This window comes from Ursus arctos, chromosome X (genome assembly GCF_023065955.2).
Source record: "Ursus arctos isolate Adak ecotype North America chromosome X, UrsArc2.0, whole genome shotgun sequence".
Classification (NCBI taxonomy): Eukaryota; Metazoa; Chordata; class Mammalia; order Carnivora; family Ursidae; genus Ursus; species Ursus arctos.
In genome coordinates, this window is record NC_079873.1 from 74890267 (window position 1) to 74905515 (window position 15249).

The window sequence follows — 15249 nt, forward strand, 5'->3', positions numbered from 1 at the left end:
CATTGTTTGCACATAACACCCAGAGCTCCATGTTATATGTGCTCTCATTGGGCTAGACCATACCCCCACCCCCTCCCCTCTAAAACCCTCATTTTGTTTCCTGGAGTTCATGGTCTCCCATGGTTCATCTCCCCCATGTTTCCCCCCCCTTCAGTTTTCCCTTTCTTCTCCTAAAATCCTCCCTGATATTACTTATGTTCCACAAATAAGTGAAACCATATGAAAATTGTCTTTCTCTGCTTGACTTATTTCACTTAGCATAATCTCCTCCAGGCCCATCCATGTTGATGCAAATGTTGGGTAATCATTCTTTCTGATGGCTGAGTAATATTCCATTATATATATGGACCACATCTTCTTTATCCATTTGTCTGTTGAAAGGCATCTCGGCTCCTTCCACAGTTGGGCTATTGTGGACATTGCTGCTATGAACATTGGGGTGCATATGGCCCTTCTTTTCACTACATCTGTATCTTTGGGGTAAATACCCAGTAGTGCAATTGCTGGGTAATAGGGTAGCTCAATTTTTAACTTTTTAAGGGACCTCCATACTGTTTTCCCAAGTGGTTGCACCAACTTGCATTCCCACCAACAGTGTAAGAGGGATCCCCTTTCTCCACATCCTCTCCAGCATTTGTTGTTTCTTGCCTTGTCAATTTTTGCCATTCTAACTGGTGTAAGGTGGTATTTCAGTGTGGTTTTGATTTGAATTTCCCTGATGGCTAATGATGTTGAACATTTTTTCATGTGTCTGTTAGCCATTTGTATGTCTTCATTGGAAAAGTGTTCATATTTTCTGCCCATTATTTTACTTGATTATTTGTTTTTTGGGTGTTGAGTTTGAGAACTTCTTTACAGATCTCGGATACCAGCCCTTTATCTGAAGTGTCATTTGCAAATATCTTCTCCCATTCCGTGGGGTACCTCTTTGTTTTGTTGACTGTTTCCTTTGCTGTGCAGAAGCGTTTTATCCTGATGAAGTCCCAAAAGTTCATTTTTGCTTTTGTTTCCCTCGCCTTTGGAGATATGTCATGAAAAAAGTTACTGTGGCTGATATCAAAGAGGTTACCGCCTATGTTCTCCTCTAGGATTTTGATGGATTCCTGTCTCACATTGATGTCTTTCATCCATTTAGAATTCATCATTGTGTATGTACCATAGACATTTTAACTATGTTAATTCTTCTGATTCATGAGCATGGAATGTTTTTCCATCTTTTTGTGTCTTCTTCAATGTCTTTCATCAGTGTTCTGTAGTGTCTAGAGCATAGATCCTTTACCTCTTTGGTTAGGTTTATTCCAAGATATCTTATGGTTTTTGGTGCTATTGTCAATGGAATGGATTCCCTAATTTCTCTTTCTACAGTTAATTGCTAGTATATAGGAAACCAAATGATATCTGTGCATTGATTTTATATCCTGCCACATTACTGAATTGCTATATGAGTTCTGGTAATTTGGGAGTGGAGTCTTTTGGATTTTCCACACAAAGCATCATGTCATCTGTGAAGAGAGGGAGTTCGACTTCTTCTCTGCCAATTTGAACACCTTTTATTTCTTTTTGTTGTCTGATTGATGTTGCTAAGACTTCTAGTACTATGTTGAACAATAGTGGTGAGAGTGGACATGCTTGTTGTGTTCCTGATCTTAAGGGAAAGGCTCTCAGCTTTTCCCCATTGAGAATGATATTCACTGTGGGCTTTTCATAGATGGTTTTTATGAAATTGAGGAATGTACCATCTATCCCTACACTCTGAAGAGTTTAATCAGGGAAGTATGCTCTATTTTGTCAAATGCTTTTTTGCATCAATTGAGAGGACCATATGATTCTTTTCTCTTCTCTTATTAATGTATTCTATCACACTGATTGATTTGTGAATTTGAACCACACTTGCATCCCAGGGATGAATCCCACCTGCTCGTGATGGATAATCCTTTTAACGTACTGTTGGATTCTATTAGTTAGGATCTTGTTGAGAATTTTGGCATCCATATTCATCAAGGATATTGGTCTGTAAATCTCCTTTTTGATGGGATCTTTGCCTGGTTTTGGGATCAAGGTAATGCTGGCCTCATAGAATGGGTTTGGAAGTTTTCCTTCTGTTTCTATTTTGTGAAACAGCTTCAGGAGAATAGGTATTATTTCTTCTTTGAATGTTTGGTAGTATTCCTCAGGAAATCCATCAGGCCCTAGGCTCTTGTTTTTTGGGAGGTTTTTGATTACTGCTTCAATCTCGTTACTGGTTATTGGTTTATTTAGGTTGTCAATTTCTTCCTGTTTCAGTCTTGGTAGTTTATAGGTTTCCAGGAAGGCATCCATTTCTTCCGGGTTGCTTAATTTATTGGCATATAGTTGTTGATAATAATTTCTAAAATTGTTTCTATTTCCTTGGTGTTAGTTGTGATCTCTCCCCTTTCATTCATAATTTTATTAATTTGGGTCCTTTCGCTTTTCTTTTGGATAGGTGTGGCCAGTGGTTTAAAGATCTTATTAATTCTTTAAAGAACCAGCCTCTAGTTTCGTTGAGCTGCTCTACTGTATTTCTGGTTTCTAATTCATTGATCTCTGTTCTAATCTTAATTAATTTTCTTTTCATATGTGGCTTAGGCCTACTTTGTTGTTCCATCTCCAGCTGTTTAAGGTTTAAGTATAGTGTCTGTATTTTAGATTTTTCTAATCTTTTCAGTGAGGCTTGTATGGCTATGTATTTCCCCCTTAGGACCACCTTTGCAGTATCCCATAGGTTTTGGACTGATGTGTTTTTGTTCCTATTGGTTTCCATAAATTGTTTAAGTTCTTTAATTTCCTGGTTGACCCAAACATTCTTAAGGAGGACGGTCCTTAGTTTCCAAGTGTTTGAGTTTCTTCCAATTTTTTTTCTTGTGATTGAGTTCTAGTTTCAAAATATTGTGGTCTGAGAATATGCAGGAAATAATCTCAATCTTTTGGTATCAGTTGAGACCTAATTTGTTACCCAATGTGGTCTATTCTGAAGAAAGTTCAATGTGCATTCAAGAAGAATGAATATTCTGATGTTTTAGGGTGGAATGTTCTGTATATATCTTTGAAATCCATCTGGTCCAGTGTGTCATTCAAACCTCTTGTTTCTTTCTTGATTTTCTGCTTAAATTATCTGTCCATTGCTGAGGGTGGAGTGTTGAGATCTCCTACTATTAAAGTAACAGTTGGCTTATATGTAGTTGGCTGCTCCCATGTTGGGGGCATAGATATTTACAATTGTTAGATCCTCTTGTTGGATAAACCCTTTAAGAATGATATAGTGTCCTTCTGTATCTCTAACTACAGTCTTTAGCTTAAAATCTAATTTGTCTGATATAAGAATTGTTACCCCAGCTTTCTTTTGAGGTCTGTTGGCATGGAAAATGGTTCTCCATCCCTTCACTTTCAGTCTGGATGTATCTTTAGGTTCAAAATGAGTCTCTTGTAGACAGCATAAGGATGGGTCATGTCTTTTTATCCAATCTGCAACTGTGTGGCATTTTATGGGAGCATTTACGCTGTTCAGGTTAAGAGTGATTATTGAGAGATATGATTTTAATGTCATCATGTTGCCTGTGAAGTCCTTGTTTCTATAGATAGTCTCTGTAAATTTCTGTTCTGTATCACTCTTGGGGGTTTTCTCCTTTTACAGACCCCCCTTAATATTTTTTGCAGGCCTGGCTTGGTGGTCACATAGTCTTTCAGTTTCTGCAGGTCTTGGAAGCTCTTTGTCTCTCCATCCATTCTGAATGACAGCCTTGCTGGATAAAGGATCCTTGGCTGCATGTTCTTCTCATTTAGTACCCTGAATATGTCTTGCTAGCCCTTTCTGGCTTGCCAGGTCTCTGTGGACAGGTCTGACGTTATTCTGATGTTCCTCCCTCTGTACGTAAGAAATCTCTTCCCTCTCACTGCTTTCAAGATTTTCCTTGGATCTAAGATTTGCAAATTGTACCATGATATGTCATAGCGTCAGTCTGTTCTCACCGATATTGGGAGGGGTCCTCTCTGCCTCTTGGACACAAATGCTTGTTTCCTTCCCCAGATTAGGGAAGTTCTCAGCTATGATTTGCTCAAATATATCTTCTAAACCTCTCTCTTTCTCTACCCCTTCGGAGATCCCAGTAATTCTGCTATTGAAACGTTTCATTGAGTCAGTAATCTCTCTCAGCTTAGCTTCTTGAAATTGTATTCTTTTTCCTCGTGTCACCTCATTTTCCTTCTTTTCTATCATCTTATCCTCTGACTGACTAATTCGTTCTTCTGCTTCATTTACACTGGCAGTCAGAATCGCTTCTCGGCCTTTTGGCTAAGATCAAGTGTAGCATTTACACTGGCAGTCAGAGCATCTAGTTTAGACTGCATTTCATTCATAGCTTTTTAAAGTTCAGCTAGATTAGATCTCATTTCAGCCCTTAGAGATTTGTTGTTTTCATTAATATTTTTCTCAAGCCTAGATATCACCTTGATAATTGTTACTTTGAAATCCATTTCTGACATCTTGGTTATATCCATATCCATTAGTTCTGTGGCAGAGGCCATAGTCTCTGTTTCTTTCCTTTGTTGGGGGTTCCTCCTCTTAGTCATTCTGATGAGGTATGGTTGAGGGAATGTATAGAGTCCAAATTATTGACCATGACCCAAGCAAGATGCACCTGTTTTATAGGGACCTTAGGGACGTGTGCCTCTTGTTCTTCCAGCCTGCCTTCTGGGGGTGGGGCCTGCTGCACTGATACTCAGGCAACCCTGTTTGGGCTCAGTTTCCCTGCCCCCTGTTGGGGGGATGGGCTCAGTGAGAACAAGTTTTGGGGGGCTTTTGTTTTCTGGCGGCTTTTCCTGGCAGCTTTCCATGTCTCTTCTGAAAGTCAGAGCAGAAGTGACAGTATCCAAACTTCTGTCTCAGAATAGAGAGATCACAGTCTGCTCTTCACTGAGCTCTCCAGGTCACACGGACTCAGTTTCTATCTGTGCTGCTAAAAACTCACAGTGTCCTGGTTTGTGCACCCTGCAGCTGCTCTCCCAGTCCTCACTCCCAGGGCCAGGCATGTTTCTGTCATTTGTTCTTCTAAAACTCCAGCAGCCCCCAGTTCGCATGCGCACCCCAGTATCTCCAGGTTTCAGACTGGGGGGCTGCCCTAAAGTCCTTTCCCCACAGCTACCTGTCTGCTAGTGTGTGCCTGGTCCCCAGTGTGGGAGGCTTTTGCCTTCCCAGTGCAAGAGCATGGGAGCTCCCTCCTCCTTCCATTTATCTCTTGATATCTGCCCACAGAATCTTGGCTCCCCGCTTCATACCTCGACACCAACTGTCAGAGATGTTCTGTTTATAGAGCTCCAGATACAGGCTGATTTCATGGGTATTCAGAATGATCTGGTAGATATCCAGCTCAATTCAGGAGACTGATTGAAATAGGGCCCCTTATTCCTCTGCCATCTTTCCCCCCTCCTCCTGATGTTGACTGATCTTGACTTTTGTCTGATGTTTTCCCATGATTGGTCTGAGGTTATATAGTCAACAGGTGATATTACATTCTCATTGCTTAATATCAAGGGGTCAGTAGTATCAATATAACTTACTACTGGTAATTACTTTTAAAGATTTTATTTATTTATTTATAGGAGACAGAGAAATAGAAAAAGAAAGAGAGCACAAGCAAGTGGGGAGAGAGGCAGAAGGAGAGAGAAAATCTCTATCAGACTCCATGCTGAGCACAGAGCACAAAGTGGGGTTTGATCTCATGACCCTGAGACCATGATCTGAGCTGAAATCAAGAGTCAGATGCCTACCTGACTGAGCTACCCAGGTGCCCCTACTACTGGTAATCTTAACTGTGATTGTTTGGTGAAAGTGGAGTCAGCTAGCTTTCTAAACAACAGAGTTACTATTTTTCCCTTTCTATACTATTTTCATTAGAAATAAGTCACTAAATCTACACACTCAAGGGAAGGGAAAATTAAATTCCACATGCTATAAGGATGAGTATCATCAAAGAATTTGTGGGCATGTGTTAGAAAAATACCACAGTAATTAATATTTTGGGAGTGATATTTTGAGACTGTACAAATATACTCTTTTCTCTTAAAGTTTTACAGAATAATTTTAGCATCCATCCATTGATATTGCCAACCATAATTGTTACTGTGGTATTCTAAGGTGAGTTTCTAGTTTCCTCATTTCTTCTACAGTTATCAATTGTAATTGTTCTGTAGAGAAGGTTTATTCCATTTTCCCAGTATTTATTTATTCACCTATTTATATCAGAATGGATTCATGGATTTTTATTTTATTCTTCGGCTCATAATCCATATTAGTATTTATTTTGTTACTCAAATTATCCTGGCTTTGGTCATTGGGAGTTCTGTTGGATTGACTACTGTGTTCTTTTCTTTTCTTTTCTTTTCTTTTCTTTTCTTTTTTTCTTTTTTTCCTTGAATACTTTGTTACTTTCTTGGACTACATGATGCTACAAGGGAATCTTGTATTTTCACTGCTCCAGGGCTAAAATCAGCCATTTACCAAGTATCCCTGGATCCTTTTATTGGAGAATAGTATTTAGAAATCAAAATCTGATTGTTAGGTATGCAGACCTAGGAAATGTTTGTAAATATGCTAACCCATGTATATATACACATTCATATTTACTCCTTTATCTATCTATCATCTATTTAAATAAATATATTAAATATACATATACATATTAAAATAAACATGCGTTCATATTGATATCTACGTCTAACTCAATACGACAGGATTCATTCTAACATTGCTCCTTTATTTTTTCCTATAAGCTTCTTTTTCTACCACTGTGAAATTTGGCTCATACCATCTATAATATATTTACTAATTTGTTCAAACAGTATACATGTAGTTTCAGAATTGCTTACCTGTTTTACTGCGAGAAACAAATTTACCAACTACAGTCTAGTGATTTAGTAGTTTTTGTTTTGTTCTGTGTTTAGCCTAATCCTATTTTATCAAGACATTGTTTTTACAAAGTCAAGTCAGTTTCTTTCTTCACCACCTTCATAAAGATTTCTAAGTCCTATTTTAGAAGACTTTATCTCGGTAGTTATTGGATGTCATTCCAGAATTTTTATTTTTAACCAGAATTCCAGTGATTCTTATGCAGATAATCCATGGACCTCATTTTGTGACTTAATGACCTAGGATAGATTGAGAATAAATTGAGCACATCTCCATCTTTCAGTCCTGCAGTGTCCAAATGAGTTAAAGAAAACAAAGCCAAAAAATACCTCATTAAGCCAAGCCAAAAAGAAGCATCATGTGTCCTCCTTGGAGATTTAACATTTTTTCTCATATTTGCTTTCTTTGCATTTCTTTGACACTGAGTTCTACTTATGTGAATTCTAAGGAAGAAGGATGTTAAATAAAACAGAGTTTCTAGTTTCTCCTTCAGTGTTATCTAGTAACAGAAAGTGTGAAACCAGTTTTAGGAAACAGAGGTGAGAAATTGTCCAACTTAAAACAAGAGCAAGTTGAGGTTAATCTTTGTAACCTTGAATTTGTTGTTTATTATGATGAACGTTCTGGCACTTTACTGCTTTGGTATTTCATTTCTTCAGCACAGTAAGGCATGAGAGCTGCTACTTTCAGCAAGCAATATTCATAATAAAACCCTTAACTTTTTGTTTGTAAGTTCCAGAAAATTTTGCTAATGATAATTTCTGCTGCTGACTTAAGATGGTTTGATTATTGTCGTTTTAGAGATGAAATAAGAACTTAATATTCAAATCACTGAAGTAATAATTCAGATTAACTCTATAAATTGCAAGGCTGAAAACCTTTTGTTGGTGTGTTCTCTCTGTTTTATTGCACATTTTCAGGGACATTTACATACATAAACTTTGAAGAACAATCTCTGTTCATGGTGACATGAAGAAAGTTAAAATAGGACCCAAATAGGGTAAGGATTCTGAATTTTGGTTTTCTTTTTAACTTGTCAAGCTTCTACTCCAGGGTAATGATTCTCCCCCGCCCCAAGGTAATGTTTCTTATCTTGAGGTATGATAACTGGGAACCATTTTATGAGAAACCAGCTGGCAGTTAGCTGTATAAAGATGCTAGCATTTCAAAGAGAAAAATATTACTCTACATCTTAGCTATTCAGGGATGTTATTAAATAGAATGAACAGTTTACATAGAAAAAATCCAACCCTCTTTGAGGAACTTTGTTGTTCAACAGGTAATCATCAGCAGGGCAGTTCTCTCTGATTCATCATTTGGTACTTTGTTGGAATTCATAATTCAGAATAACAGTAAAAGGAAATTCATTCAGAGGTTAGCTTATTGGATTTGGATGCATTTTTAAGAAAAATTAAAAAAAAAATCTAGGGTGCCTGGGTGGCTCAGTCGTTAAGCGTCTGTCTTTGGCTCAGGTCATGATCCCAGGGTCCTGGGACCTAGCCCCACATCAGGATCCCTGCTCATTGGGAAGCCTGCTTCTCCCCCTCCCACTCCCCTTGCTTGTGTTCCCTCTCTCACTGTGTCTCTCTGTCAAATAAATAAAATCTTAAAAAAATAAAAATAAATAAAAAGTCTATGTGCCTTAGAAATAATGTAATGCATTTCTCATCATTCTTTTGCCTGATATAATGTGTTCTTATTACCCCTTCTAATTTAGAGGTTAGGTTACTATAAGCCAACAGCCAATCCCAACAAATATGTCATTACTGTGTGTCTTACACTGGCTTTTGCTCCCTCCTTCCTCCATAACCCCTACCTCCAGCCCCTATGCACTCAGCCACTCACTGACAATAAACTGTCATTCTACTCTGAAAACCAATTGGGCCACTCTCTACAAATCCTCAGCAATCTATGAAAACTGAGGGGAGATGGAAATTCCAAATGCATTCAATCTTACAGCTGACATTACTATGCTCTGAATCTGGCAATGGATATACTTACTTAAGAAGGATATGAACCAGTGAAAAATAAGGATTTTGCAAATATCAAAGTATTATGTCCTTTCATTCCTCTGAATTGTAGTACCTGACAAATGGTCATTTAGCAAGAATCTGTATATGTTTTACATGATTTATTTGTCATAACTCAACACCCTTCTATCTTGAGAGAATACAAATACTATACATGACTGTATTACATAATTATATTACCTTCAGGTAATAGAGACATTGCTGCTTGGGGATATGACAGGTTTAAATGTTTAAATGCTGTTAGAGTAAAAATTCCTTGTTCAGTTGCACTTAAATGAAATAAAAAGACATGATTTGTTTAGCTTGGACAGTATTCTCAGCATAGTACAGAGATTAAGGATTTAAGTCATATTGAGAGAGACACTTTGTCCTCAAGGGATCTATAAACATCTATCACATTCAAGGAAAGACTTCTCATTTGAGCTCTAGAAATATTTCCAAGGTATCTTCCACCTCTGCCAACTGTTGTCAAAGTCTGACAGTGGATGTATCAGGAAGACAATGATGCCTAATTGACTGTACCTTGTCTTTTCAATATGGAGTGGCTTTAGTCACCTGACCATGATTTTACTCAAAGGAAACGTAATTGTAGGAGATACATTAAAAAAACTGAAACATCTCTCCAACCAGTTGTCAAATAGTGAGAAAACTTTTTGTTAAATACTCAACTATCTTTAAAATTGCCACCCAACTTAATTCTTAATATTAAGCTTTTCATTATTACACTGTAAAACTTTGAGGAATTTAGATTTTGAAGTTAAAGCAATGTAGACATGTATATCTAGATCATTGCTTCTGAGAATTTCAATTCAATGGCAAATTTACACATTTCTATATTTTCTATAGCAGAGAATATTGAAGTAAGAAACTGAGGTGTTCCCATATCCAATTATGGAAAAGGAGATCATTATAGCTAACACATATATCAATAAATTCACACTAACATTGTTAATTATTAACTTATGACACTGGAGGCAACAATACACAATTGAGAAAAGACAGTTTTGTTTTGTTTTTCATAAATGGTACTGGGAAAACTGGACAGTTTCATGCAAGAGAATGAACTGGAGCATTTTCTAACACCATACACAAAAATAAACTCAAAATGGATTGAAGACCTAAGTGTGAGACCTGAAACCATAAGAACCCAAAAAGAGAGCACAGGTAGTTATTTATTTCTCTGACATCAACTGTAGCAACATTTTTCTAGGTATGTTTCTTAAGGAAATGGAAACAAAAGCAAAAGTAAACATTGGGACTACATCAAAATAAAAGCTTTTGCACAGTCGGAGAAAAACCATAAACAAAACAAAAAGGGAACCTATTGCATAGAAGACATTTGCAAGTGATATATATCATAAGGGGTTAATATCCAAAGAATATAAAGAATTTATACAACACCAAAAAATATATATAAACAATTCAATTAAAAAATGGGCAGAGGACCTAAATAAACATTTTACCAAAGAAGACATATAGATGGCCAACAGACACATGAAAAAATGTTCAATATTACTAGTTATTACAGAAATGCAAATCAAAACCACAATAACAGGTGGAGCTAGAGTGTATAATGCTAAGTGAAATAAGTCAGTCAAAGACAAATACCACATGATTTCACTCATACGTTGAATTTAAGTAATGAAACATGAACGTAAGGTGAAAGAAAAAGAAAGGCAAGCCATAAAACATACTCTTAACTACAGAGAACAAACTGAGGGTTGCTGAAGGGGAGGTGGGCAGGGGGATGGGTTAAATGGGTGATGGATATTAAGGAGGCCACTTGTTGTGATGAGCACTGGGTGCTGTATGTAAGTGATGAATTACTAAATTCTATTCCCGAAACTAATATTACCCTATTTGTTAACTAACTGGAATTTAAATAAAAATTTGAAATAGAAAAAATGAAATATCACCTGACACCTGTCAGAATGTCAAAAATCAGAGAAGAAATAACAAATGTTGGTGAGGATATGGCAAAAAAGGGATTCTTGTACACTGTTGGTGGTGACGTAAATTGGCACAGCCACCCTGGAAAACACTATGGAGGTTTCTCAAAAAAATTAAAAATAGATTTACCATATGATCTATTAATTCCACTACTGGGTATTTACTCAAAGAAAATGAAAACAGTAATCCAAAAAGGTATATGCACCCCTATATTTATTGCAGCATTATTTACAATAGTCAAGATATGGAAGCAACCCAAGTGTGCATTGATAGAATGAATGGAAGAAGAAAAAGGAAGAGATTGTGCTATTTAAAACAACATGGATAGAACTAAATGATATTGTGATAAATGAAATGAATCAGACTAAGAAAGACAAATACTATATAATTTCACTAATAAGCGGAATCTTAAAAAAATCAAATGAAAAAAACAAGCAAATAACAGAATCAGACCTATAAACACAGAGAAGAAACTGATGGTTGTGAGTGGGGAGCAGGGGGAGAGGTTAAGCAAAATGGGTAAAGGGTAGTGGGAGCTTCAGATTTCCAACTATGGAACGAAGAAGACATGGAAATAAAAGGCATAGCATAAGAAATGTAGTCAATGATATTGTAATAGTGTTGTATGGTAACAGATGGTAGCTACAATTGTGGTGAGAATAGCATAATGTATAAACTTGTTGAATCATTAGGTTGTACCCCTGAAACTAATATAACATTGTGTGTCAACTATATTTAAATAAAAAATACTAAGAAATATCTCCACCTAATCTAATTAAAAATTGAAAAGGGAAGGGGCACCTGGGTGTCTCCGTCTGTTAAGCATCTGAGTCTTGATTTTGGCCCAGGTCATGATCTCAGGATTGTGAGAAAAGCCCAGAGAAGGGCTCTGTGCTCAGCAGGGAGTCTGCTTGAAGATTCTCTCCTTCCGCCCCTCTCCTCACTAGCACACTCTTTCTCTCTCTCAAATAAATAAATAAATCTTTTAAAAAATTTAAAAAGAGAAAATCACTAATGAAAGATAAAATATTAAAGGAGGAAATAACCACAGAATCAGAGTTAATTAAAAGGTAAGAGACAACTCTTCTTAAACCTATGCAACACAATTAAATTTGAATATTTGAATAAAATATCTAATAATCTAGGGAAATTTAATTTACCAAGTTATTCTCAGAAAAGATAGAAAATTCGAACATATACATTTATATAAAGTAATGAAAAACTTGATCAAAGTGCTATCCCCTCAAATAGCAATTAGTTTCCAATGGTTTCACAGACTATTCTATAAAACTTTTAAAAGACAGATAATTACAAATCTGGTAATACTGTCCCAAAAAAGGAAATTTCCACATTCTATTTTAATGTGAGTTTAATACTAACACCAGAACTTGTAAAATATTTTGCAGGAAAAAAAAAGCCTATAAATGTCATTTATATATACTGATGCAAAACTCCTTAACAAGAATGATGCCATCAGCAAAAATGGCAAAATAAGGCTTCTGCAAATTCTCTACTCCATAAAGTCAATGGGAAAATTAGCAAAAGTTGTTACACTGAAATTTTAGTACTCTGAAAATTAAGCAAATGCTTGGAGCATTCTGGGGAGCATTTATTTAAGAAATAATTTTGGAATCTTAGCAATACCAAAAAGTTTTGTGGAAATTTAACTTCTCCTCTTCTGATCTGACTAACTCCAAGGTAGCCTTGAAAACCAACAGCCTTCAGTTTTGGTGAAAATGAGCAGAATGGCAGAAACTAGAGGGAGTAGAATGAGGTTAGAGCTCCTTCAATCTCCTCATTCTCAGGTAATTGTCATTATTAAACCTGTCTGGTGATTCCCTGGAATACTCAACTTGCAAGGCTGCCTTTACTTTATGTGACTCAAAGCTCAGTCAGTGCAAAAAGGCCTTTCTCTCTGGGCATTTGTTAAATAATTACTGGTGAATGTTTGACTTTGTGGCTGAGGAGATAGATAACAGATGAGCAAACAATAGACTGAAACCAAAAGGCCTAAAAGGAAAAGCTAGGTAATGAGATATCTGTATGGCCTTTTGTAAAGCTCTAACATATTCCTGAAGATCTTGAAGGACATGCACATATGTTATATTGTGCATATAACAGGGATGTGCACATGCCTAGACCTTTAAGTATGCTCAGAAAAGACTTACTCTCGTGTCTGGGTGACCTTGTGTCTCCTTAGGTAGGAAGTAAAGGTTAAGACAGAGTTGTCAATTGCCTAATTGAGTGGTAAAGATGTGCACCCACGTGCACACAAAGCCCCTCAACAAAGCCTGGGAGACTTACTGAATTGAAAATCTCTGTCCAATTATTACCTAACCACTAAGGTAACTGAACAGAAACTTCAAAATTCAAACATGACAAAAAATACAGTTTTTACATAATTAATTCAGAAAAGTCACTTGAAAATACAAAGAGCAGGAATAACAACAATCTTGAGGATAAATCAACACACTATATTATTTAAAGTGTTAAGTTTCAATAAAAATACATGAGATTTATAAAGAAATAAGAAAAAACAGGGAATTAATAGAAACTATCCCAGAAAAAGCCCAGATGTTGGGTTTACTAGACAAATAATTTAAATCAGCTATTTTAAATATGTTCAAAATACTAAGAGAAGCCATGTCTAAAAATCTAAAGGAAGGGATGAGAATTTTCTAAATTTTACCAAATAGAAAATATCAATAAAGGCATAGAAATTATAAAAAGAAGGAAATAGAAATTCTGTAGTTGAAAAATACAATAACTTAGTTGAAAACTTCATTAGAGATGTTCAACGGTAAATTTTAACTGGCAGAAAAAAATCAGCAATATGAAGGTAGGTCAATTGAAATTATTGAGTCTAAGAATAAATAAAGTGAACAGAGACTTAGAGACCTGTGGGACACCACCAACAATATATACATATGAAAAGTAAAGTTGTAGGAGAGGACAGAGACAAGGAATAGAAAAAATAGTAAAGACATAATTGGAACACTTCCCAAATATAATGAAAGACATTAATATACTTATTCAAGAAGTTCAATAAATGCCAAGTAAGGTAAAATAAAAGAAATCCATACCTACATGCATCATAATCAAACTGTCAAAAACCAAGGAAAAGAAAATTGAAAACAGCAAGAGAGAAGTGACTTATCATGTGTAAGAGATCCTCAACAAGATTAACAAATTATTTCTCATCAGAGAGCATGGAGGCCAGAGGGTAGTAGGATGACATTCAAAGGCTGAAAAAAAATTCTGCAAAGTAAGTACATATTTGGCAAAATTATCCTTAAAAATGATTGGAAAAATAAAACTTTCTTACATGACAAAAAAAGGAAAGAATTAATGGCTAGCAGACCTGACCTATAAGAAATACTAAAAGGAGTGCCTGAAGGAAATTAACAAAATGAAAGGACACCAGACAATATTTCCAATCTATATGAAGAAATAACTAGTAAAGACAACTACACAGGTAAACATAAGAGTATAAGTGTATCTTTGTAACTTTTTTCTTCTATATGATTAAAATACAAATGAACTAAGTTAATGGGTACACAGTGTATAAAGATGTAATTTTTATGACAATAAAAACACAAAGAAAATAAGTTGGAGGAATTGTACTTTTCAATTTTGAAAATTATTACAATGCTACAGTAATCGAGACTATATGGTTTTGGCATAAGAATAAAAATAAAGATCAATAGAACAAAATTGAAAGTTTAAAGATAAACCCATACATTTACAGTCAATCTATTTTCAACTAGGGTGTCAAAACAATTCAATGGGGAAATGAAGTCTTTTCAACAAGTAGTACTGGGAAAATTGGATATCTACGTGCAAAAGAATCAAATTGAGCCCTACTCCACACCATATACAAAACTTAAACGGATCAAAGACCTAAATATAAGAAGTAAAGCTACAAAACTCTTGGAAGAAAACATAGCAGTACATCTCTGTGACCTTGAATTAGGCAATGGATTCTCAGATATGACACCTTATAGTATGAGACCAAGGCAGGGGGGAAGATAAATTGAACTGCATCAAGTTAAAAACATTTATGCTTAAAAGATATCATGAAAGTGAAGAAACAATCTATAGAGTGAGAGAAAATATTTGCAAAATGTCTAGTACCCAGAATGTATAAGGAACTCAACATAAAACTATAAAACTATAATAACTCTGTTAAAAGTTGGCAAAATATTTGAATAGACAGCCTCAAAAGAAAAGAAAAAAAACCAATAAACACATGAAGAGATCCTCAGCTCCAATAGTTAAGGAATGAAATATATGCTACAATACAGATGAACCTTGAAAACATTATGCTAAGTAAAGGAAGCCATACAC

At 35.8% G+C, this 15249-nt stretch overlaps 1 pseudogene; it reads left to right on the forward strand.

Annotated features, from left to right (window-relative positions):
* Window positions 1–4289: 4289 nt before the first annotated feature.
* LOC113244354 (U2 spliceosomal RNA) lies at window positions 4290–4439 on the forward strand (annotated as a pseudogene).
* The last annotated feature ends 10810 nt before the right edge of the window (window positions 4440–15249 follow it).